We start from the raw sequence: 25,068 nt of genomic DNA, 5'->3' as shown, positions 1-25,068 counted from the left end.
AAGCACTCTCTGAGTTTCAGGGGTGGGAAAAGTCCAGGTGGGCCAATGCCCAGGGGGCTGCCTCCCCAACCAAGGCCACCCCAGTACTAAGGAGAGGTCCTTGTCCCATGCTAGACAAATGGCAGGCACCATGAGCCTGGGCAGGTGGGCACAAGCCACTGCTGCTTGCCTGATATCCAGGGCAGATCCCTGTTCTTTCTCCCTTCCCCCATCTGCCAGGTGGTGGCGCCAGGGCAGGGCCTTTTCCGGGGCCATTTTTACCTCACAGTCATCCCTTGCTCCCTTTGCCCAGGAGACAGGGCCGGCCCCATCTTATTTTGCACCCTAGACGAGGATCACTTCTGCCCAACCCCCCTGGTGCGCCCACCAATTTTCAAGGCTTGGAGGGTGGGGTGGGGGGAGGGGCCCTGCACCAGTGCCAACCTCCAGCCGGGGCCTGGAGACGTCCTGGAATCAGGACCACTCTCTAGAAAAAAGGGGCCGCTTGGGGAGGGTGGGACTGGGGGACGTTCTGCCCCACAGAGCTCCCTCCCCTCCCCATAGCCGGCTGGAGGGAGGGAGGCTGGCCGGGGCACTGGCTTTGCTGGGAAGTGGGGAGCAGCGGCGCCGCAGCTTGGGGCCAGTGGAGGAGGCATGTGTGCATGGCAGCAGGCGACGAAGGGAGGGAGGGCACACGGGCCCCTGACCCGGCGCCCCCATGATGGCCCTGTGCTCAAGGCGAATGTCTAGTTTGCCTAGTGAGCGAGCCGGCCCTGCCAGGAGACCTGGGAAGGGGAATGTGAAGACTTCATGGCTGAGACCAGAGCTGCTCCTGACTGTCCCAAATGAGGTACTTCCATTCAGTCGTGGCTCCTCACTGAGTGTTTCTTCCTGACATGTTCATTTTCTAGGCGCAGGGAGGTTTTAAAAAAAATTATGAGGGAGCATTTAGCGGCTCCCCTTACAAGAAGCCTGAAGCGATGCACTCTGGGGGAAAGTCTCACCCCACTCGACTCTTTTGATTGCATAAAGTCAGGGTGCTGAAAAAATTCACAGATAACTGCTTCGTAATGGGAATTTTCACAACTTGCAATGCTTGATTTTATTATGCTTTCGGAGTCTGGAGTGGCCATGAATGCAATTTCTGAAGCATTAGCCACCCTTAAGAAAAGCAGTACAGTGGTTAAGAATATAAGAACAGCCCTGCTGGATCATACCAGTGGTCTCTCTAGTCCAGCATTCTGTCTCGCACAGTGGCCAACCAGTTCCTCTGGAGGGCCAACAACAGAGCATAGAGGGCGAGGCCTTCCCCTGATGCTGCCTCCTGGTTCTGGGGTTCAGAGGATTAGTGCCTCTGAATGTGGAGCTTTCCCTCAGTCACCATGGCTGGTAGCCATTGATAGACTTCTCCTCCAGGAATCTATCTAATCCCCCTTTTAAAGCTGCTTATTCCTGTGGCCATCACTAGTATTGTTGGACTGGGACGGGACAGACCTAGGTTCAAATCCCCACTTGCTAGAAAAAGTCACCTGGTGATCCTGGCCCACCTCACAGAGTTTTTATGAAGATAAAAAGGGAAGGAAACCTTTCAGTTTTGAAAAGAGACAACTACGGCAGGACGTGAGAGGTTTATAAAATTATGCATGGTGTAGAGAGAGACAACCTCACATATGCAGACGATACCACTCTAATGGCAGAAAGTGAAGAGGACCTAAAGAGCCTCTTGCTCAGAGTAAAAGAGGAGAGCGCAAAAGTGGGCTTGAAGCTCAACATCAAAAAAACTAAGATCATGGCATCCGGCCCCATCACTCCTTGGCAAATAGAAGGGGAAGTCGTGGAAGTAGTGACAGACTTCACGTTCCTGGGATCCCAGATCACCACAGACTGTGACTGCAGCCATGAAATTAAAAGACGCCTGCTCCTTGGGAGGAAAGCAATGGCGAACCTAAACAGCATGATAAAAAGTAGAGACATCACCCTGCCAACAAAAGTCCACATGGTCAAAGCAATGGTATTCCCAGTAGTCATGTATGGCTGCGAGAGTTGGACTATAAGGAAGGCCGAGCACCGAAGAATAGATTCTTTTGAACTATGGTGCTGGAGAAGACTCTTGAGAGTCCCTTGGACTGCAAAAAGATCAAATCAGTCAATCCTAAAAGAAATCAACCCTGACTGTTCCCTGGAAGGCCAGATAATGAAACTGAAGCTCAAATACTTTGGCCACCAAATGAGAAGGGAGCACTCACTGGAAAAGACCCTGATGCTGGGAAAGATTGAAGGTCAAAGAGGACTCGACTGTGCGACTGAACAACAACAGAGAGAGTTGACAAAGACAACTTTTTCTCCCTCTCCCAAAATACTAGAACTCGAGGGTATCCAATGAAGCTGATGGGCAGTAGGTTCAGGATGGACAAACGGAAATAGATCTCTACACAATGAGTGATTAAAATGTGGGATTTGCCGTTATTTATTTATTCGACTTTTATCCCGCCCTCCCCAATGAGGCAGGCTCTGGGCGGCTTACATAAAATACATAAAAATATAAAATACATAGAGCAACACATAAAACATCTGAATTTATCATACAGTTATAACAAACATAAAGTGCAAGGTGCTAGAGCGAGAGGATGAAGTCATGGCCGCAGGCATAGACAGCTTGAAAAAGGGATTAGATTTATTCTCAGAGGAGTGGTCCCTCAGTGGCTAGCCATGGTGACTGAGGGGAACCTCCACATTCAAAGGCACTAATCCTCTGAATCCCAGAGCCAGGAGTCAACATCAGGGGAAGGCCTCAGCCTCTATGCCCTGTTGTTGGATCTTCAGAGGAAGTATTTGGCCACTGTGTGAGACAGCGTGCTTGACTAGGTGAACCACTGGTCTGATCCAGCAGAGCTATTTTTATGTTCTTATAAAATGGAGGCAGTGAAGAGAATTACAGAAGCGGCCCTGAGCCGGATTAAAAAGGCACTAAAATAACAATGAGTGCTTTCAGGGTTCCCTCATGCATTATTTTTCGGGGTGGAGACTTGGCTTTTCTTTGCCTAGCACAGCAAGAGGGCGATCCGCTGTTTGATGGACACCTTTACACAGACCTGCCCCTGTAGGCCATTTATCGCAAGTGACACACAGGCAGGATAAGTGCTATGTACTGCCCTTGCGGTCACCTTCTACCCACGGGGCTCTCAAGCTCAATTAGTTTTGCTGTTAAGGGCGTCAGCTTTTCTAATGGAGAAATTGATTAAACAAACCTGGCGCAAGTTAAATTACTGCCTCCTCTAGTTATGGCGCTAGAAACTTCCCCCCTCCCATTTTCTCCTGAGCCCTCCCCCCCCCCGTCTCTTTTCTCTGCTGCTGGGTATGGCGCACTGCTGACAGAGGAGCTGAGAAAGTAGTCACACACGGCTGACCGTTTTGCCTGTTATCCGTGTCAAGGGAAATGTCTTTTGAGGGCTGATCCTACCTAGCAGTTCGAAAGCAAGAAATTGCAAGTCGATAAATAGGGACCACTTCGGTGGGAAGGGAACAGCGTTCCGTGCGCCTCGGTGTTTAGTCATGCCGGCCACATGACCACGGAAACGTCTTCGGACAGCGCTGGCTCTTCGGCTTTGAAACGGAGATGAGCACCGCAACCCTAGAGTCGGACTCGACTGGCTTTCGAGCAAGGGAACCTTTACCTTTACCTACATTAAGGGGTCGCTGTGAGGCGGAAATTACCCTGGTCATATGAGAATCACCACAGAAAGACAAGAAGAGGAGGCAAAGACTGGCCCCTGACATGTCAAGTAAGGACCGTGGCCTATAGCAGTTAGGGTTCCGGGTCCCTCCTGGCCACTGGGGGGGGGCAAGGGGGGTAGGGTTGCCAGATCCAGGTCGGGAAACTTCTGAAGGTTTGGGGAGTAGAGCCTGGGTGGGACCTCAGTGGGGTACAGTGTCAACCTCCAAAGCATCAGTTTTCTTTAGGGTTGCCAGTCCCCAGTTGGGGGCGGGGGATCCCTTGGTTTTGCAGGCTCTTGTCCGCTGCTGGCCAGCGGGAGGAAATCCCCCCCCCCCAGCAACCTCAAGCGACATGCCTATATCATCCAGAAGTGATGTGACATTGGGAAGGGGTGACACTCTGGTTTTGGGGCAAAACCCTATGATTTGAGGGCAATTTGCCATAGAGGTTTGCCCAAAGACCAGAGTGTTGCCCCAGACATGCCGACATCCCTTCCAGGTGACTTGGACACGGCGCACAACCTCACCTCCAGTGACATCGACACCTCGGGGATGACACTTCCGGCTCCTGGAGCATCTCCCCATTCCCCTGCAAGCATCTTGAAGGGACCTGGCAACCCTAATTTTCTCCAGGGGAAATGATTTCTGTACTCTGGAGATGAGCTGTAATTCTGGGGGGATCCCCAGGCCCCACCTGGAGGCTGGTGTCCCTAAAAAGCAGCGGTCCCCAAGTCTGGATCTCTCAGCGCAGCAGAAGGAACGGTGAATGGGGGTGGTGGCGGCAGAATCCTGAGTTAACAGAAGAGTGTACCACATCATCCCACAGGAGAGGGATGACACTTTTGAATGCTCCCTTATATTAAAAAATAGCCCTCCCCTCAAGCAGAAAACTAACGCAGCAGGGAGAGGCTGAAAGGAAAGTATTGATGTTCTAGTTATGTGCTCCACGAACATGTGCTAGCTTTCTTCCCCTCAGGGCCAAACACAGGGTCCCCACAGGGACTTGCGACAGAACGTCATCTCAGTTTAGGGATGCTGCGGGGCCCCAGTTCAGCTTGGGACCACAGTGTCTGTGTGGGAGCGATTTCTGCCTTCCTCCCCCACCCCATTTCCTTGACCCAGAGCTCCTAATGTGTTAATGTGTTTTGTGAAGAAGTGCTTTCTCTGACAGGCAATCTCCACAGGTGACCCTGAGGTGGAGTGTTATGAGACAAAGAGAAAGATGGGGCCGCTCTCTGCTTTCACCGCACCATTCTTCATTCTGAAACCTCCATCCTGTTCCCTTTTCGCTATTCGTTTTTCCTTAACCTAACACTACAATCCTAAACAGAGTTTAAAAGGTAAAAGTTCCCTTGCTCGAAAGCCAGTCGAGTCCGACTCTAGGGTTGCGGTGCTCATCTCCGTTTCCAAGCCGAAGAGCCAGCGCTGTCCGAAGACGTTTCCGTGGTCATGTGGCCGGCATGACTAAATACCAAGGCGCATGGAACGCTGTTACCTTCCCACCGAAGTGGTGCCTATTTATCTACTTGCAATTTCTTGCTTTCGAACTGCTAGGTTGGCAGGAGCTGGAATTAGAGATGGGAGCTCACTCCGTCATGTGGCACACTCTGGTCTTGAACTGCTGAACTACCGACTTTCCACAGCTTGCAGTTTAGCGTCTTAACCACTTGAGCCACCACAGCTCCTAACAGAGTTACAGCCTCCTAAATCCATTAAAATCAATAGGCTTAGAAGAGCTCAACTGCGATTAGGACCACTAGGGATGCCAGCTCTGGGTTGGGAAATACCAGGAGATTTTTTTTGGGGGGTGGAGGGGTTTGGGGAGGGGGTGGAGATTTTCAGAGATAAGGAAGGGTTTGGGGAGCAGAGGAATTGCAGCAGGATATAATGCCACAGAGTCCACCCTCCAAAACAGCCATTTTCTCAGGGGAACCGATCCTGGTTGGTAGGAGATCGACTGTAATAGCGAGAGATCTCCAGGTGCCACCTGGAGGTGAGCAACACTAAGGGCCACCCTCTAAACACCCCACTAAACATTTTAGCCTTCCCTCATATAGAAGACATCCCATCCAGTGTTCCCTCTAAGCTGAGTTAGTGTGAGCTAGCTCACAGTTCTTTAGCCTCCGGCGCGCACACTTTTGCCTCAGCTGAGGAAGGAGGGCTCCAGAGCAAATGAATCGATGCCGCAGCCCAATCGCTCGCTCACAACTTTAACGCCAGTCGCTCACCAAGTAGGATTTTTGCTCACAGGACTCCACAGCTTAGAGGGAGCGTGTGGTGTACATACGGAGCTTCTCTTTAGCTATCACTCTTCTCCCCCGCACATAGCAGATCGCCCCTCCCCCACAAAACGGCTTCTCCTGTCTTCCCTCTGCCCCCTTCCTTGTCACTGCCTACTGAGTAATTTCCACCTCGTGAATTAACGCTCATTTTTGTGTCAGGGACAAAATCCATTCCATTGACGTTCACCCAGGAAGTCATTAAGAGCTCGGGGGCTGAATCCATTATCACAGGCTGACATTGCCCCCCACCACCGCCCTGGAACAAATCAACCTAAAGCGGCCCCCGTCAGATTAAAGTGACCTTGAAGCCCCACAGAAGGGGAAGGCAGCTCGTGTATTTTAGTCACCCTCCCTTGCCAGTGGCTCTTTCTGCTTTCAATTTTTTATTTTCCTGGCCTGCTACAGAAGCCAGAAGCTTCCAAAGCCCACCTTTATCACCTGCCCCTCAGGATTTTCCCTCTCAGCCAGTTCCTAGCAGAGCTGACCCTGTCACCTCTGAGCCAGTTTGGTGCAGTGGTTAAGTGCACGGACTCTATAATCTGGGAGAACTGGGTTTGATTCCCCACTCCTCCACTTGCAGCTGCTGGATGACCTTGGGCAAGCCACAGTTTTCTCAGAGCTGTTCTTGAAAAATAGCAGTTTCTGTCAAGAGTTCTCTCAGCCCCACCTACCTCACAGGGTGTTTGTTGTGGGGAGGGGAAGGGAAAGGAGTTTGTAAGCCTCTCTGAGACTCCGAGTGAAGGGCGGGGTAAAAATCCAATCTCTTCTTCTTCTCTCCAGAGTTTTGGGCAAGGTCTTTCCCAGAGCTGGTACCCGTCCTTTCTTTTTGCTGCTGATACCAAGGACTGAACCTGGGACCTTATGGGACAGCATGATGGCATTGCCATGACGAACCCAGAAGTGACATCACACCACTGTAGGGTTCAGCGGAAACATAGAGTTTCTGCTGAATCCTAGAGCGACACAGTGTCACTTTTGAGTTCGCCATGCAAGTGACATCATGCTGTTGGCATCAGGCTGTACCATCTTCGAGATGTCATCTTTATGGAAGAGAAGCCAATGTTGGATCAGGCCAATGGCCCACCCAGTCCAACATTCTGTCACACAGTGGCCAGAAACACCAGGCGGGACGTCTTCAAAGGCCAGACCACTGCTGGAGAATACTCCGATACTGGAAACCGAATGAAGTCACAGGAGGAGACAGGAAATACTCTCAGGGATGACGGACAGCTTATTAAGGCAGGCAGGTGTTGCTTGGGAGGAAACCATCCCAATCAGTCAGCTGCAGCATTCCCTGCCAGGCCACAGGGGAAGCAGAAAGACAGCTGGCAAACAGACACCAATTTCCCTGAGGGATGGAATAGAGAAAAACACCCAATCCGGCCCGAGCAGGTGTCAAAGGCATCGGTGCATTTCACAGCCCCAGGGCCTGGTCTGGAAGCACATGGCAAAGGGGTTTTCCTAAGGGAAATGTAGACCCGCCTCATGGGTTTATGATCAACCTGGTCATAGACAGTGCATGCTGCTATAACACGCTTCTGCATTTTCCTTATCGGTGTGCATGCACACATTGCTGCTTAATGCTATATTCCATGGGTCCCCAACATGGTGCCCAGGGCCAACATGGCGCATGTCCACACAAGTCCTGGTGCCTTCTCAGAGAGTGATTGGAGCCTCGTGGGACTTTTGCCTGGCAATATTTCTGATGGGCTACTGCAGATTCAATTGGCTGTGCAGATTTTTTTTTAAACACCCCCCAGTCTCCCACTGGGTGCCAGCGGAATGTCATCCACATCAGGGTGATGCTCTAGGATTTGTCCAGAAGTCTATGGTTGGACTACTTCTATTGGACTACTTCTATTGGAGGAAGGATCTTTGGTCTGAATTAAGCCTTCAAATGTTGCGGGCCAAAGTGGTAAGAGAAATGCCAGTGTGTGTCCAGCCAAATACAACTCTCACCTCTCCCTACCACCACCACCATTATTTCCAGCCCCCCGAAATCTTTGCAAGTAAACACTGCACTGGGATAGCCCAATCTCTTCAGATCACAGGCGCTAAGCAGGGTCGGCACTTGGATGGGAGACCACCAAGGAAGACTCTGCAGAGGAAAACAACAGGCAACCACCTCTGCTTGATCCCTTGCCTTGAAAACCTAATAATGATGATGATGATGATGATGATGATGATGATACTTTCAATTTATTAATCGCTTTCCCCAGTGGGCTCAAAGCAATGTACAGTTACACATTTTAGACAGGGGATAGGATAGGATGTTCATAGGGGATAGGGAAGACAACATATATTCATTTAATTGCACACGCTGTCACTGCACAGTGTAAACGTCTTCTGGCATTTTTCGAACGGCTGCTTGTCGACGAGGCTCCAGGACCCGTATGTCAAATCGCCACACTGCCACCGCCTGGCCGGAAACATCCACTGTGGAGATTTTTGTAGCCGAGAAGTTCTTCCACCTTTTCCGAACCTCGACCAGGATGTCCCGACTATCACCTAACACCCTCCCACAAGGGAGATTGCTGTGCCCACCCTCTCTAAGGAATGGTTCCCATTTTATCTAGTCGCCGAAGCTTTCGAATCGCTGGGTGGACGATGAGCTTGGGGACAACAGGCTGGCTGCTCACACCAGCGCAGGGCTCGAACTAACACAGTTCGGATGTTAAGACAGTGGGATATACCCACTGTGCCACCGCTCCCCTTTTGAGGTTACCATACCTTGGCTGCAACTTGAGGGTCCTTGACACACACACACACACAAATGCTGCCCTTCTTTTTGGCACGTGGGCCCTAAACGCTGCTTCTCTCAGCCGTAGAATGTTGGCCGTGGTCAACAACCTGTCAGGCTCCCACCCTCAAAATGGTTTGTGTCCTTTCAGGGTGGATGGAGTAGAAATTTTTAAAAAGTGAGGAAAAAGAAGAGAACCAGATGATAGTTAAAAAGATTGCCCTGGAAGTTCTTTACTACCAAAATGTAGAGTGGAAATGTTTCAAATAACATTTGAGATGTAAAAACTGGTCTCCTATTGCCGAGAGGGGGCTGAAGATGAACATAACATAAGAATGTAAGAGAAGCCAATGTTGGATCAGGCCAATGGCCCACCCACTCCAACATTCTGTCCCCCAGTGGCCAGAAACACCAGGTGGGACGTTTTCAAAGGCCAGACCACTTCTGGAGAATACTCCGATGCTGGAAACCGAATGAAGTCACAGGAGACAGGAAAGACTCTCAGGGATGACAGGCAGCTTATTAAGGCAGGCAGGTGTTGCTTGGGAGAAAACCATCCCAATCGTCAGCTGCAGCATTCCCTGCCAGGCCACAGGGGAAGCAGAAAGACAGCTGGCAAACAGACACCAATTTCCCTGAGGGAAATACCACCCAATCAGGCCCGAGCAGGTGTCGAAGGCATCGGTGCATTTCACAGCCCCAGGGCATGGTCTGGAAGCACATGGCAAAGGGGTTTTCCTATGTAGACCCGCCCAATGGGTTTATGATCAACCTGGGCACAGACAGTGCATGCTGCTGTAACACGCTTCTGCACTTTCCTTATCGGTGTGCGTGCACACATTGCTGCTTAATGCTATATTCCATGGGTCCCCAACATGGTGCCCAGGGCCAACATGGTGCATGTCCACACATGTCCTGGTGCCTGCCAAGGGTTCTCAGAGAGTGGTTGGAGCCACGTGGGACTTTTGAGGTCTCACCCTGACCTGGATAGCCCAGGCAAGCCCGATCATGTCAGATCTCGGAAGCTAAGCAGGGTCGACTCTGGCAAGTACCTGGATGGGAGACCTCCTTGGAATACCAGCAGTCGGGAGGTGGGGGCAGCCTTTATTCAGCCACCTCTCTGAATATCCTCCGGGCCCCCAGTAGGGGTCAGTCCCCAGAGGTCACCACGACTTCCAGGTGCACGCACACTCACATGCGCACGCACACACACTCACATATGAAAAATACAAAACAAAAAACAAGGGGAAGAAAGGTTGAGGTCCCCTGCCGTATCCTGCGTTACCTAGATGCCACAGGAGGAGAAAATCCTCAGCCCTACGAATTTGGCAGCACTCATGGAGAAGAGAGGTACCCAGAGCACATACAGAAGGTTACTCACTGCAGCTCACCTGACCTACATCTCTGATTCTGGTCACAGGGAGGGTGCATTAACATGTGCAGTTTAAATCATGCAAGTTGCTCTTTTTCAGTTGTCGGGAACAAAAGGAAGGGGAAAGAATCTGGCGTTGTGAGGGATCTCAAAGGACACCTGCCAGGTTTGCCTCTATTGAGGCAGTCAGACACAATGTTAACATGTGCAAGAGTCCAGAAGCATTTTGGAGATGAACAAGATTTCCAGGGAATAAGAAGAGAGCTTTGGCTCTTGAGAGCTTATGCCCTGGAAATCCTGCCGGTCTCTAAGGGGTTATTGGATTCGAATCTTGCCCTCTACTGCAGACGACCATGGCTACCCACCTGAAACAATGTTTAAGGTGTTCCCTTATGCAAAGTGCCCTAACATTGCGAAGAGGTCAGGGGTCATTTCCTGCAGGAGCGCTCAGGAGCGGAGCTCCAGCAGTGAAGAGCCCAGGGGGCGGGCACATGCAACAAGCCCCGCCCCCTGCTCCCAGCAGCCCCAGTCCACGAGAAGAACGAGGATCTATGCGTCCCCCCCAGCAATCCAAAACAGTCCAGTGGAGCCTGAGCAGTGGGTGTTGCCTTCTGACTCACGTCCGGTGATGTCAGGGGTATGTGGCATATGCAAATAAGTTATGCTAATGAGTTATGCTAATGAGCTCCTGCTCCTCTTTTTCTACGAAATGACCCCTGGAAGAGGTCATGTAGATATTCCATGATCCCAAGAGGGTGATACTGTTTTCCTACAAGATGACAGTACGGGATCCCTTCAAAAGGGCTGGTGTGTGAGTTTGTGATGTATCCTGCCACTTGGCGCATGGAACGCAGAGTTGTCCCATGTTCCTCTCTGTTCCTGCAGCCGCTTCTCACCCCCCTAGGGTCAGGGGTTACCAGTCCCCAGGTGGTCTACTAGAAATCTAAATGTACAAAAAAGGACCACAGTGTTCCGATAGCTAGTCTAGAAAAGAATGTCACTATGTTAAGAATAAGATACCAAATATTTATAGTGGTTATCTAACATTCAGTAATCTTTCCAAATATTATTCTTACAAAGATATACAATTCTTAAAGGAACAGTACAACATTCCAAAGGTAAGTACAAAGGTTGCTGAAGTCTAACATTATTTTTGTTCTTTTCTTCCAGATTCCTGAAGAGGTCCTCTGGCTTCCCAGAGACCAAGCGTCCATGTGACTTTGAAGAAGTTTGTGAAAAGGCACCCACACAGGTAGTATGTTTGGTCTGCGGGAAGCTGGAGGAGCTTGCCGACAAAAGTAAATGGATGACAATGCAAACGGCAAAGTTTGTTGCATGGTTGATAAAGGCCCTACCAAAATCATCCACTGCTAATGCAGCTGATGGACGAATCTATGTATTCTGTCAACTATCTTACTGAACTGCTTGAATCGATGTTGGTTTAACTCATTTTTTTTGTTGTGATCTTAATGATTGTTTATACCAGGGGCGGCCAAACTTGCTGAACGTAAGAGCCACATAGAATAAAGGTCAGATGTTTGAGAGCTGCAAGACATGAACAGATATTACACATGTTTTTTACCTTTAAAACATGCACATTTGCCTTTCTATTAACATTAAGTGAGACTGCCAAAAAGAAAAAGAAAAGGGGTAAAAACAGATATTGATAATGATATTTTAGGGAGGGAGGGAGGGAGGGAGGGAGGGAAAGCGCGCCTCCCCTTCGCTTCCCCAGCCGCCCTGTCCAGAGCTGCACAATATGTGTGAAAGAGCCGCATGTGGCTCCGGAGCCACAGTTTGGCCACTCCTGGTTTATACAATTGTAATATATATTAGAGTATTTATTGTGATTGCAACTGTTGCGTTATAACTCATGTTGTTGGCATTTTTGGTGTTCATTGCTAAGGCTGTGAGCTCATGCAACAAAGCTTATGTCTGATTGATTGACTGACCTAGGTAAAATGAAAAGAAATAGTTGGTTGCAGTGTTCCCTCTAAGCTGAGTTAGTGTGAGCTAGCTCACAGAATTTTAGCCCCCAGCTCACAGATTTTTGTCTTAGCTCAGGGAGGATGACTCCAGAGCAAGCTAATTTATGCAGTAGCCAAATCATTCGCTCACAACTTTAGTGCCAGCAGCTCACAAAGTAGAAATTTTGCTCACAAGACTCCACAGCTTATCGGGAACATTGGTTGTCAGTTGCATATTTCCTGGTGGTTTCATGCAGATGTTAAAAAGCATGGAAGATGAAACTGTTCTTTTACCATCACTAGATGAGTCTAAAAATAATGACCTTAAAAAAAAAAAGATTGACGGTTCTCCATTGAGTCTTTCAGACTTTCATTCAACTTGAGTTTCCCCTTTGCAACCATGTGGTCTGATTCAGTATAAGGCAGCTTCATGTGTTCATGTGAACCCGCAAGACTCCCTCTGTTTCTGGGTTTCCTCTGGCCAGGACTTGATTGAACCCCAATCCTGTGAAACATCATTCATGCTCTGACAGTGAACCCTCTCAAAGGATGGAGCTCTGGTGAGCTGCCCCCTCGTGGGCCTGCTGTTTCTGACACTCCCATCAGGTGTGGGGAGATCCTGGTGGGCTGGGATCAGGCCCTACAAGACAGGGGGCTGACTGCCCTGGGGTCTGGCACATTGGTAGCATTGTTGTTGTTGTTCAGTCGCACAGTCGAGTCCGACTCTTCGCGACCCCATGGACTAGCTCCCGCCAGGCTTTCCTGTCTTCCCCAAGCATTGCCTGGGGCTTAAGATGCCTCTCAAAACCAGTTTGGAGTAGTGGTTAGGAGCGCGGACTCTAATCTGGGAGGAATGGGGTTTGATTCCCCACTGCTCCACGTGCAGCTGCTGGTGTGACCTTGGGTCAATCACAAGTTTTTTCAGAGCTGTTCTCTCAAGGGCAGTCCTCGTAAGGGCTCTCTCAGCCCCACGTCCCTCACAGGGTGTCCATTGTGGGGAGGGGAAGGAGTTTGTAAGCCACTCTGAGACTCCTTCAGGTAGTGAAGGGCGGGGTATAAATCCAATTGCTTCTTCTTCTGAGTTGTCCACTTGGGGTTGGGAAATGCCTGGAGATTTGAGGGATGGACCAAGGGGAGTGCTGGGTTTGTGGAGGGGCAGGACCTCAGTGGAGGGGCAGGACCTCAGTACAATGCCATAGAAGCCACCCTCCAAAGCCACCCTTTTCTTTAGGTGAACTGACCTCTATAATCTGGAGATCAGTTGTAATTCCAGGAGAAAATTATCTCACATTCAGTAATCTTTCCAAATATTATTCTTACAAAAATATGCAATCCTTAAAGGCTGGTCCTGCATTGGGCAGGGGGCTGGACTCGATGTCCTACATGGCCCCTTCCCACTCTGTGATTCTATGAGATCTCCAGGCCCCACCTGGAGGTTGGCAGCCCAAGAAACCTTGTAATATATTCTTGCTCAGTCTGAGCACTCCACCACTCTGACTGCCCCTTCGAGCTGGCATTCTCGCTGCCACGTCGCACTGGGCCAGCACTTTAGACCGTTTTTACATTTTTAGGAGGGTTGAGCAGGCATTCGCCGAGACCCTGAGCATCTCTCCCTGAAATCTGCACAAAGGGGTTCTAACACTGTGCCAGCACTTGGTAGGTATTCTGAAATCCTCGCAGTGGCCCAAGAGTAGAGCTACCAGGTCTGTATTGGGAAATACCTGGAGACTTTGGGGGTGGAACCTGGAGAGGGTGGGGTTTGGGGAGGGGAGGGACCTCAGCAGGGTACAGTGCCACAGAGTCCACCCTCCAGAGTGTCAGCAAGCTGCCAATTGTTTCTACTTTCGTTTTCTATGCGTTTCTGTTTATGCGCTTAATTGCTTCATCGCAGTAACATGTATCTCTCAAGGCCACAGGTGGTTTGCTGCTAGATAGTTGCTTGGGTTATCTCACGGAGGTGCCGTAGGAAGAATATCTGTTTATGCTGTATAGTACCGTTGGCTCCCAGGCCTAATGGCGCACGGGGGAACTCCCGTAATTGGGTCTCACTTGTTTGAATGCACTATAACCTGTCATGTCCTTTGAGCCCTCGTCATTCCTAACAGTGATCCTGTCAATGCTTCTTCAGCTTCAAATAAAAGTAAAACCTTTCTATAAGTGTGTACTTCGTTGTAGCTGTGGGGACCTGACACAGAGCAGCCATTTCCTCCTGGGGAACTGATCTTGGTTGTCTGGAGATCAGTGGTAATCCCAGATGTCCAGGTCCCACCCGGAGGTTGGCAACCCTACCCAAGAGAGTGGTACAGTCCTGGCCCGTGTACGATCTCAGGCCAGCCGTGCCCCGCTGAAGCAAAGAGCAATTTCACGGCGTCAGTGACCGGCTGTAAGGTAAGGAGCAACCAGATTTCCATAGCGTTTTCCCGGAGGCTATTAGGCAGTTTTCGGAAGCTAAACGGGATACGCCTGAGGAAAGGATGAAGCCAACAGGAACCCCACATCCAAGATGGAAGCCAAGACATGTTGAGGGTCTACAGCAGCTCCAGAGTAGAAAACAAACAAACAAAAAAAAACACCACGGCATGTCTGTTGAATAAAGAAGTTGGCTTTTCCTATGACACCAGATTCAGAACTGCACAAAGTTCCCATTAGAAATCTGGCTTAGGACTGGACACGTTTTGTGTAGAACTGGATGTCATGGAAAGGCCTGATGTGAAACAGCCGCCCGGCTGAAGCTGAGCAGGCCTCGTCCTGCCCTTTACCTTGAGTTCCAGGAAGGGGGAAGGGATATTAATCTAACAAAACTAATAAATACATTCGAAGGAAGGTCCCCCCCTTCCCCCCCCCCAGACTGGCAACCACTCTTGAACTGGAAGAAACCGGAAAAGGAAACAGTGGCAGTTTTTGTTAGAACCAAATAAGAATTTGGATTGGACTTCAGAATATTTTTTTAAGAATAATCAGCTCAGTTGCTATTCGTTTGTTTCCCTTGGGTAGGAAAACGGCACTGAAAAGGCTCTTCTGATGGGGGGGGGGAAATCACTCGCGGAAGAAGGGTCAAGTATCGTCGCACCCCACCGCTGTTCTGATCAAACATGCACACACACACACACCCAAACGCACAACTATTTGGATCCTGCTCACAAATCTCCCCCCCATCACATCTGGCTGGCTCAGGGACGCTCAGATGTGCGTCAAGCCCAATTTGTCACTTGGGAAATGCAGCTCCGAACATTCCAAGGGGGCTTGTCTGTCATATGGGAGTGCAAGAGCCCCTTTCCGGCTACGTGCAACTTCTGGCAACATCCGATCCCCGCCTTTCCTCTGGAGCTGCCCTCTAGCCTAAGCTGGTCTCTCCTGAGAACTACTGTGGGCTGTTGGAAAGACTGAGAGCCTGCCGACCACTGAGCAACTGTGGCACTGCTGCAGCCAATGTTCCCTCTAAGCTGTGGAGTCTGGTGAGCAACAATTCTACTTTGTGAGCTACTGGCATTAAAGTTGTGAGTGAGCAATTTGGCTACTGTATATATTAGTTTGCTGTGGAGCCATCCTTCCTGAGCTAAGACAAAAATCTGTGAGCTGGAGGCTGAAAAACTGTGAGCTAGCTCGCACTAACTCAGCTTAGAGGGAACACTGGCTGCAGCAATGCCATCGGTGGAGGAATGTGTGAAACAGACAGGATTGGATGATTTCCAGAATGATTTCAGTGCCAGTTCAAAAGGCGGGGGGAGTGTTCCCTCGAAGCTGAGTTAGTGTGAGCTAGCGCACAGTTTTTTAGCCTCCAGCTCACACATTTTTGTCTTAGCTCAGGAAGGATGGGGCTCCAGAGCAAACTAATTTATGCAGTAGCCAAATTGCTTGCTCACAACTTTAATGCCAGTAGCTCACAAAGTAGGATTTTTGCTCACAAGATTCCACAGCTTAGAGGGAGCACTGGGGGGGACTGCACCACTCTAACCCTTATGGTCAAACAGAAAGCAATGGGAGGGAGAGGATGGGTATTTATATGGTTGTTCCCAACCAATATCTCAATTTCTGTCTCTTTCCAGTCTCCAAGATGATCCATGGCTTCCTGGCCCACAGGCTTCCAGGGGTGCTACACAGGAGGGCTTTTTAAAAAATGGGCCAGGGATTCCCGGCCCACAGGCTTCCAGGGGTGCTACGCAGGAGGGCTATGGGCTTTTTAAAAAATGGGCCAGGGATTCGTGGTGCTTGGGGGGCAACAGTAGGAGGGCTTCTGGAGTTCTGGCTCTGCTGGCAGACCTCCTGATGGCACCTGGGTTTTGGCCACTGTGTGACACAGAGCGTTGGACTGGATGGGCCTTTGGCCTGATCCAACATGGCTTCTCTTATGTTCTCATGTCCCTGGCTACCATGACTCCCACTTCCCTCTCTGCGGGCCCTTGGAACTCTGGAAGGGAGCCAAGTAACTCAGCTGCAGTGTTCCCTCTAAACCTGAGTTAGTGTGAGTTGGCTCACAGTTCCTTAGCCTCCAGCTCACAGATTTCTGTCTTAGCTCGGGAAGGATGGCTCCAGAGCAAACTAGTTTCTGCGGCAGCCAAATCGCTGGCTCACAACTTTAATGCCATTTGCTCACAAAGTACAATTTTTGCTCACAAGACTCCACAGCTTAGAGGGAGCATTGCTGTTGTGTCAAACCCCTCCTTCTGACCCTCAGGAATTGTTGTTTGCTGTCTGAGCTTGATCCCTGGTCTGGCTATAGCCACACCGCTTGCCTCTGGCCATGGGGTTCAAGCTTCCTGGCTGGTGAGGCTGGATGGGTTGGATCCAGCCCCAGCTGGATTCACTGATAGTTTGGGACTCATGCTTAGAACAACCCTGATTGCCCCGGGAACTCTCCCAGGACCTGAGGATCCTTATTCCAGACAGCTCTTGGAAGTGGCCTGTCTGCTGTCTGAAACCTACTCTCCGCTCCTCAAGTTAAGACCCCGGAGGACAAAGGAGCAGGGAAGGGTCCTTCATATAACCTGAGAGACATGAAAGGGAGGCTGCCTAGACCATGAAGACGAGTTCCGAAAGTGCATGAAAAAGACTTTACTAACAAAAACCAAAGGGACACTACTAATCTATTAACAGTTTCTTTATTTTCTTAATAGATAAAGATGAAAGACGATTGACAACTCGCAGAAGAAGCCAAAAGAAGATTTGTGTATTACTAATAAAAGATTAACATACTAATAATAAGATCACCCAAAGTTTTCTTTATCCCACTATATACCTTCCTATTTCTTATATAAAAATGAATAAACTCTCTCCTCTTTAGGAGAGTCAATTAAAAAAACAAACACATCCACCCTGTTGCCTGCTGCAAGTTGCCCTTTGGGTTAAACCGTTTTGCGAGTCCCCAGCCCTGCCCGAACGGGACAAAAGGGAACTCAGTTTTCTCAAACGAAATGCAGAACAAACCTTTCGCTCATTTGCCCATAGAAAACTGGTTAACAGGAAATCATTTGCTCACAGCCACTTAATGAGGAATCAGTGAGTTGCCTGCCACTTTTGGGTCCAAACAGATTTCTTTTTCGCATGCCGGAATTCAGCCCCAAAACTTCCAAGAAGTAATGGTGCGAAGCTCTTGGCTAAACAAGATGTTCAGGATCCTCCTTTCCCCCCCTTTCCTTTCCTTTTCCTTTCTTTTCCGTTTGAAGTGATATGTATGTAGAATGTATTAAATAAACTTTAATTTTTTAAAAAAAAAGATGCTCAGGGATCCTTCAAAAGCAAACCCACCAGGACAAAGAAACTGAACCAATATTTCTTGGCCAACTATTGTAGAGAAATAAGGATACCGGCTGTTGTAACACTTTGGGAGAGCAGCAAAATGCCTCGTGGTAGCTCTTGCAGTATGCAAAGAGTTAAGGCATCACCTGCTTGGCTGTGCCCTTTTGAGGTAAGGATGACTCATGTGCAGCTGCCGTGGTAACGGTGACATAAGGAAAGTGGGGGCGGGGACCAGGGGAGAGTCCCTTTTTAGCACCTAACATTACGTAGAGTCCCTTCGGGCTTTGGACTGAATGAAGAATTGGGGCACGTGCGGGCCACCACAGGGGGAGCAGCTGGGATCGCTCAGCACATGACACGGCTCACCAGCAATGTTCCCTCTAAGCTGCTGCGGAGTCTTGTGAGCAGAAATTCTACTTTGTGAGCTACTGGCATTAAAGTTGTGAGCGAGTGGTTTGGCTGTTGCACAAGTTAGTTGGCTCTGGAGCCCTCCTTCCTGAGCTGAGACAAAAACGTGTGCGCCGGAGGCTAAAGAACTGTGAGCTAGCTCACACGAACTCAGCTTAGAGGGAACAGTGCTCACCAGAAGACACCGGCTCAGTTTGTCTGCTACTGGAGCCGCAGGGTCACTGCTGCTCTTCCCGTGGCAGTATCGCCCCTTGCTCCGGGAAACTTTGGGTGACCGGAACATAACAGGATTGGCTAGATCCTATGGGTCGGGCCCGCACTCAGTGACTGGTCTTCCCACCCGCCCACTGCTTGTATTGTACCACCCATGGCAGGGTTGGCTGAACTTGCTTAGCGTAAGAGCCACGCAGAAGACACATCAGATGTCTGAGAGCAGCCGGATATTAACAAATATTACACACTTTAATTGGAAAAGATGCAAATTTGCTTTTTATTAACATGAACATTAAATAAGACTGCCAAGAATAAGAACAAAAGGGGTAACAACAGATATCGATAATGATATTTAAGGAGACAAACGCTTTCTCCAAGCCGGACTTGGGGGGGGGCCTTTGAGAATGCATTTTAGGTTAACGTTGCTTTCTTTCTCTGCTCCCCCCCAAAAAAAACCTATCCAGGGAGAGAAACACTGGATGGGGAAGGTAAGACCAGTCGGGGAGGCATGCCTCCCCTTTGCTTCCCCAGCCGCCCTGCCAAGAGCGACACAATATGTGCAAAAGAACATAAGAACATAAGAGATGCCAGTGTTGGATCAGGCCAAAGGCCCATCCAGTCCAACACTCTGTATCACACAGTGGCCAGAAATACCAGTGCCATCAGGAGATCCACCAGTGGGGCCAGGACATTAGAAGCCCTCCCACTGTTGACCCCCCCAAAGAGCCGCATGGGGCTCCTGAGCCGCAGTTTGGCCACCCCTGGTCTATGGCTACCCACAGTTAGAATCTTATGGGAGCAGAGGTCCATCAGTGGCTATTAGCCACAAGGTAAAGGGAGGAACTGTCAGTCTGGGGCAAGGGATGCTCTGTATTCTTGGTGCTTGGGGGAGGGGCAACAGTGGGAGGGACCTCCTGATGGCACCTGGTATTTTTGGCCACTGTGTGACAGAGTGTCGGACTGGGTTGGCCATTGGCCTGATCCAACATTGGCTTCTCTTGTGTTCTTATGACTTAATCAACTAGCAGACACCATCGAATGTTCAACACTGTCTTAGTAATGTTTTAGAAGGTTGTGATTTGGGTTTTAAAACATTATTATATTTTAACTATGTTGTATGTTTTAAGTATGTTGTAACCCATCCTGAGCCTGCTTGAGGAGGAGGAGGAGGAGGAGGAGATTGGATTTATACCCCGCCCTTCACTAAGAGTCTCAGAGCAGTTTACAAACTCCTTTCCCTTCCCCTCCCCACAACAGACACCCTGTGAGGTAGGTGGGGCTGAGAGAGCACTTTCAAGGACTGCTCTTAAGAGAACAGCTCTGAGAGAACTACGGCTTGCCCAAGGTCTTCCAGCAGCTGCAAGTGGAGGAGTGGGGAATCAAACCCGGATCTCCCAGATTAGAGTCCATGCACTTAACCACTACACCAAACTGGCTCTCTGTGGGGAGGGTGGGATAGACATTCAACAGATGAGTGAATGAATGAATAGAAGGGAGGGCTGTGGTAGGATTGTGCCCACAGGCACCCGGCGGTTTCATGTGATGCTGTCTCATGTGATGCAGAGATTAGCAACCTTTTTATCATTCCAGAGCCAAACAACACCAAAGTTCAGCGCCAGAGATCAATAGCGGAAGGCAGCCCGTGTGTGTGTGTGTGTGACTAAGGCTCTACAGCTCGACATGACTGATAATTGACACGTTGACTCACAGCCTGTAACGTTTCTGCGGCCCAAGCGCTGGGAGCTGCGAGCCTTTTGTTAGGAGGTGGCACGTAAGAGGTCTCACGGTCTGGTAGACACAGGAGGGCTCTGCACCATTACTTTAGGCATGAATCTGCACGTGGTTCACACGGGGAATGCAGGATACCGTTCACCTCTTTCATTTCCTTTTCTGCAACACATCTCTAAGATACTCAGAGCCAGTTTGGTGTAGTGGTTAGGAGCAGCGGACTCTAATCTGGGAGAACCGGGTTTGATTCCCCCACTCCTCCACATGCAGCCAGCTGGGTGACCTTGGGTCAATCACAGTTCTCTCAGAGCGGTCCTCTCAAGAGCAGTTCTCTCAGAGCTCTCTCAGCCCCACCTACCTCACAAGGTGTCTTGTTGTGGGGAGAGGAAGGGAAAGGAGATTGTAAACCGCTCTGAGACTCCGAGTGCCGCAGGGGTCATTTCCTGCAGGAGTGCACAGGAGCAGAGCTCCGGGAGTAAATAGCCCAGGGGGCAGGCACATGCAACAAGCCCCGCCCCCTGCTCCCAGCAGCCCTCAGTCAGAGCAAGAAGCAGCCAGGTAAGTTGCAGAGCCCCCTCCCTGGCCCCCCGGTCCAAAACAGTCCAGTGGCACCTTTAAGACCAAGTTTTATTCAGGTACAAGCTCTCTCTCCTCTGCGAGGACAGATCTGCACGTTCTCCCCCCCCCCCAATAGCTAGCAATCCAAAACAGTCCAGTGGAGCCTGAACGGTGGGTGTTGCCTTCTGACACACTTCCGGTGATGTCAGGGGGTGTGGTGTATGCAAATGGTTTATGCTAATGATTTATGCTAATGAGCTCCCGCACCTCTTTTCCTACGAAATGACCCCTGGAGTGCCGGGCCCAGTTTTGCCATCAGGTGAGAGCGTGGCCGAGAGACCTCTGAACCACAAGCCCAGCCTGGAATTAGTGTGAGAGACGTAGATTACTTTGAGGCTGGATGGCAGGGGAGACTGGTCCCTACTCAGATGTGCAGTACAAACACTGCTGTAGGTGACAAAGGGTGGGATACTTTCTACGTTTTGCAGCAGACACGTGAAACAGAACCCTTTGACAAATTGCTGGGGCCCCCAACCTTTTATTTATTCTTAAATTTTTGGTGAGTATGTGTTTGTGTGTGTGTTCTTGCGTGCCCGGAAGTCATGGTGACTTCTGGCAATCCCTAGTGGGGCTTGGACATTTCAGAGAGGTGGCCTGATAAATGCCTGCCTCTGTGTCTCGGCCCTGGTATTCCTTGGAGGTCTCCCATCCAAGCACTTGCCAGGGTCGGCCCTGCTGAAGCTTCCGAGATCTGACGAGACGGAGCTTGCCTGGGCTATCTAGGTCAGGGCAGGTCCCCAACCTTTTCAAGCCTTCGAGCACCTTTGGAACGCTGGCACAGGGTGGGGGGGACAACTGCAAAATGGCTGCCCCAGGAGATGTAACCAGCCAACCACAAAGTGTCACGGAGAACTCTAATTATATCTCTTCAACATTTCCGGGAGACGATGTGGTCTAAAAATGTTTTCCTGCATAGATGCGGCTTACCTTCCTTCGTGCAGGAAAGAGCCCTGTGCTGCAGTGGCAGCTGCCGCCAAACTGACTCCTTAAAAATCTGCACAGCCTACCAGATCTCCAGTGGCCAATCAGAAGCCCTGCTAGGCAAAAGCCCCGCCTCGCCCTGCCCGCTTTCTAAACACGTGGCGGGCTGGGAAAGGGGCCAGTGGGCACCATGACACCCCAAGGCGCCCCTGATCTATTGGTAACCTTTGCGTGACTGAAGCACGTGGGCCTGCAAGGTTTCTGTCCACACCATAATACCAGTGTCGTCTTTGTATCTAAGCCACTGGGTGTTGGGCCCTACCCATATCCAGGGACTTCAACCTATGACTCTAAAGCCAAATGTGGTATTTTAAAAGAAAGACAGTGAAATCTTGAAGGTCTGTTGGAGAGGGTAGGTGGGATGCCAGAACAGCCAATATGTGAAGGGAATGGCAGACAAATATTTAGAAGAAGAAGAGGAGGAGGAGGAGGAGGAGATTGGATATAGAGGAGGAGATTGGATATATACCCTGCCCTTCACTTGGAGTCTCAGAGCGGCTTACAATCTCCTTCCCTTCCCCTCCCCACAACAGACACCCTGTGAGGTAGGCGGGGCTGAGAGAGCTCTTTTGAGAACTGCTCTTGAGAGAACGGCTCTGAGCACAACTTTAACTGACCCAAGGTCACACCAGCAGCTGCATGTGGAGGCGTGGGGAATCAAACACGGTCCGCTTTTAACCACTACACCAAAGTGGGTCTCTGCAGATAGTAATTGATGTGTGGAGCCAGTGTTGCTTTGGGCTAAGTAACGTTGCTGTGCTTGCTTCCCATCTATTCAATCTCTACATTTCTTTTTTTTTTTAAACCCTATGCATTTCTTTTTTTTTTTAAGACCACAATTCTGTTAGGCCCTCTTCACTGGAAAAGTGACCCCATCAAGTTGCCTCAACTATTCAGGGAAGCATGAAACAATATTCGGAAGGATAATTGAGCATCCCAGCCTATATATCTCTGTTTCTTTATCTGATGCTGATAAGAATAGTTACTGTGCAAGCGTCATTATTTTCTAGAATCAATTTATCTCCCTGCCCGATGCGGCCGAGGCTTCGAGCTGCACGCATACATTACAGGGAGTAAATCTCTGAGAGCATCTCAAAGAGACGCAGGAATAGCTCAAACTCTAGGAACAAATTTGCATTTTCTCCTAGTAGCGCAAGAGAAGACTGCATCTCATTGTAAGTTTTTTAAATATTGTTTTGCTTGAGGCTGGCTCGAAGATTTGGTAAAGGATCACAGTCCTTTCCCCAAAGATCTAGGCTGCCCGGGTCGCTTCCCTGTAATTAAAGAGCAGATTGACGATACTCTTATGATTTCATTCATTTGCTTCCTACTTTCCTCTCTAATGGGGACCCAGAGTGGCTTCCGTCATTCTCCTCTCCTCCATTTGATCCTCGCATCATCACTGTGAGGCAGGTTAGGCTGAGAAAGTGTCACCTGTGAGCTTCCGTAGCGCGAGTGGGGATTTGAACCCAGGTCTCCCAGATACTAGAGTGGCACCCTTAACCACCACACCACACTGGGTGTATTATGATCTGATGCTTGTTCCTTCTGATTGGAATCTGTTTTCTGGTGCCATTTCATGTTTGGTGTAGTGGTTAAGTGTGTGGACTCTAATCTGGGAGGACCGGGTTTGATTCCCCACTCCTCCACTTGCACCTGCTGATGTGACCTTGGGTCAGTCACAAGCTCCGGCACAGCTGTCCTTGAAAAAGAGCAGTTTGTGTCAGAGTTCTCTCAGCCCCACCCACCTCACAGGGTGTCTGTTGTGGGGAGGGGAAGGGAAAGGGGTTTGTAAGCCGCTCTGAGACTCCAAGTGAAAGGCGGGGTATAAATCCAAGCTCTTCTCTTCTTCTACTTCTATTACCTCACAGGGTGTCTGTTGTGGGGAGGGGAAGGGAAAGGAGTGTGTAAGCCGCTCTGAGACTCCAAGTGAAGGGCGGAGTATAAATCCAAGCTCTTCTCTTCTTCTTCTTCTTTTACCTCACAGGGTGTCTGTTGTGGGGAGGGGAAGGGGAAGGAGTGTGTAAGCCGCTCTGAGACTCCAAGTGAAGGGCGGGGTGTAAATCCAATCTCTTCTCTTCTTCTTTTACCTCACAGGGTGTCTGTTGTGGGGAGGGGAAGGGAAAGGAGTTTGTAAGCCGCTCTGAGACTCCAAGTGAAGGGCGGGGTATAAATCCAATCTCTTCTCTTCTCTTCTCTCTCATCATATGAAAGATGGATTTCGCTGGAGGGGGAATAAAGTCCCTGAGAGGCAGTGTGTTGTAGCTGCTGGAGTGCTGGACTGGGGTTCGAATCCCCATGTGACGCTTGGCCAGTTGTGAAGCTAGAAAGGCAGCAGAAGAGCCATATAAGCTGGCCTGAGCTTGTTGGATGAAGGGTAAAGTTACAAAAAATGCACAAGGTAGACCTATTATGTAGAACTCAGACAAGAGGGCTCCCCAGTTGCCCTAGGCTCTGGAGGTGGGAGGTTCAGTGCACACTCCCAGGCTGGTTGTCAGTGTGCCACAGAGGTTAATTTATCCTAGGGCTCCACCCCGGCATCAGTTTTCAGTAGAAGTGCTCAACCCAGTGTGGTGGAATGGACAGAGCGGCGGACTAAGACCCTGGGCAAACCCAGTTCTACTCCACATTTCCACCATGGAAGAAGACGAAGAAGAAGAAGAAGAAGAAGAAGAAGAAGAAGAAGAAGAAGAAGAAGAAGATGATGATGATGATGATGATGATGATGAAGAAGAAGAAGAAGAAGAAGAAGAAGAAGAAGAATGAGATTGGATTTATAGCCCGCCCTTCACTACCCGAAGGAGTCTCAGAGCGGCTTACAAACTCCTTTCCCTTCCCCTCCCCACAACAGGCACCCTATGAGGTAGGCGGGGCTGAAAGAGCTCTTTCGAGGACTGCTCTGAAACAACAGCTCTGAGAGAACTTGACCCAAGGTCACACCAGCAGTCACATGTGGAGGAGTGGGGAATCAAACCCCAGATTAGAGTCCGTGCTCGTAACCACCACACCAAACTGGTTCTTGCAGGGTGACCTTGGGCCCATCACAGACTTTCAGCCTCACAGGGTTGTTTTTGGGGAGAAGACAGAGGAGGGGAGAAGAGTGCTTTAAGCTGCTTCGCCTCCCAGCTGGGGAGAAACACAGGATATAAATAAATATATGCAAATATAACCCTGGAACATCAAAAGAAAGCCTCCCATTGCAGATGTAGATACCATTTCTCAAACCACTGAGCAGCTACAGGTGCCCAGATCCCCGGGGGCTTAAGGGGAAGAGTCACCAGGCCGGAGAGCTGTGTTTCGAGGACTGCTTTTCTATTTGTGCCAATGCTG

Source organism: Gekko japonicus, unplaced genomic scaffold (genome assembly GCF_001447785.1).
Source record: "Gekko japonicus isolate JY-2015 unplaced genomic scaffold, Gekko_japonicus_V1.1 scaffold1416, whole genome shotgun sequence".
Classification (NCBI taxonomy): domain Eukaryota; kingdom Metazoa; phylum Chordata; class Lepidosauria; order Squamata; family Gekkonidae; genus Gekko; species Gekko japonicus.
The sequence above is the reverse complement of the archived record's forward strand: the minus strand, read 5'-3'. Positions refer to the sequence as shown.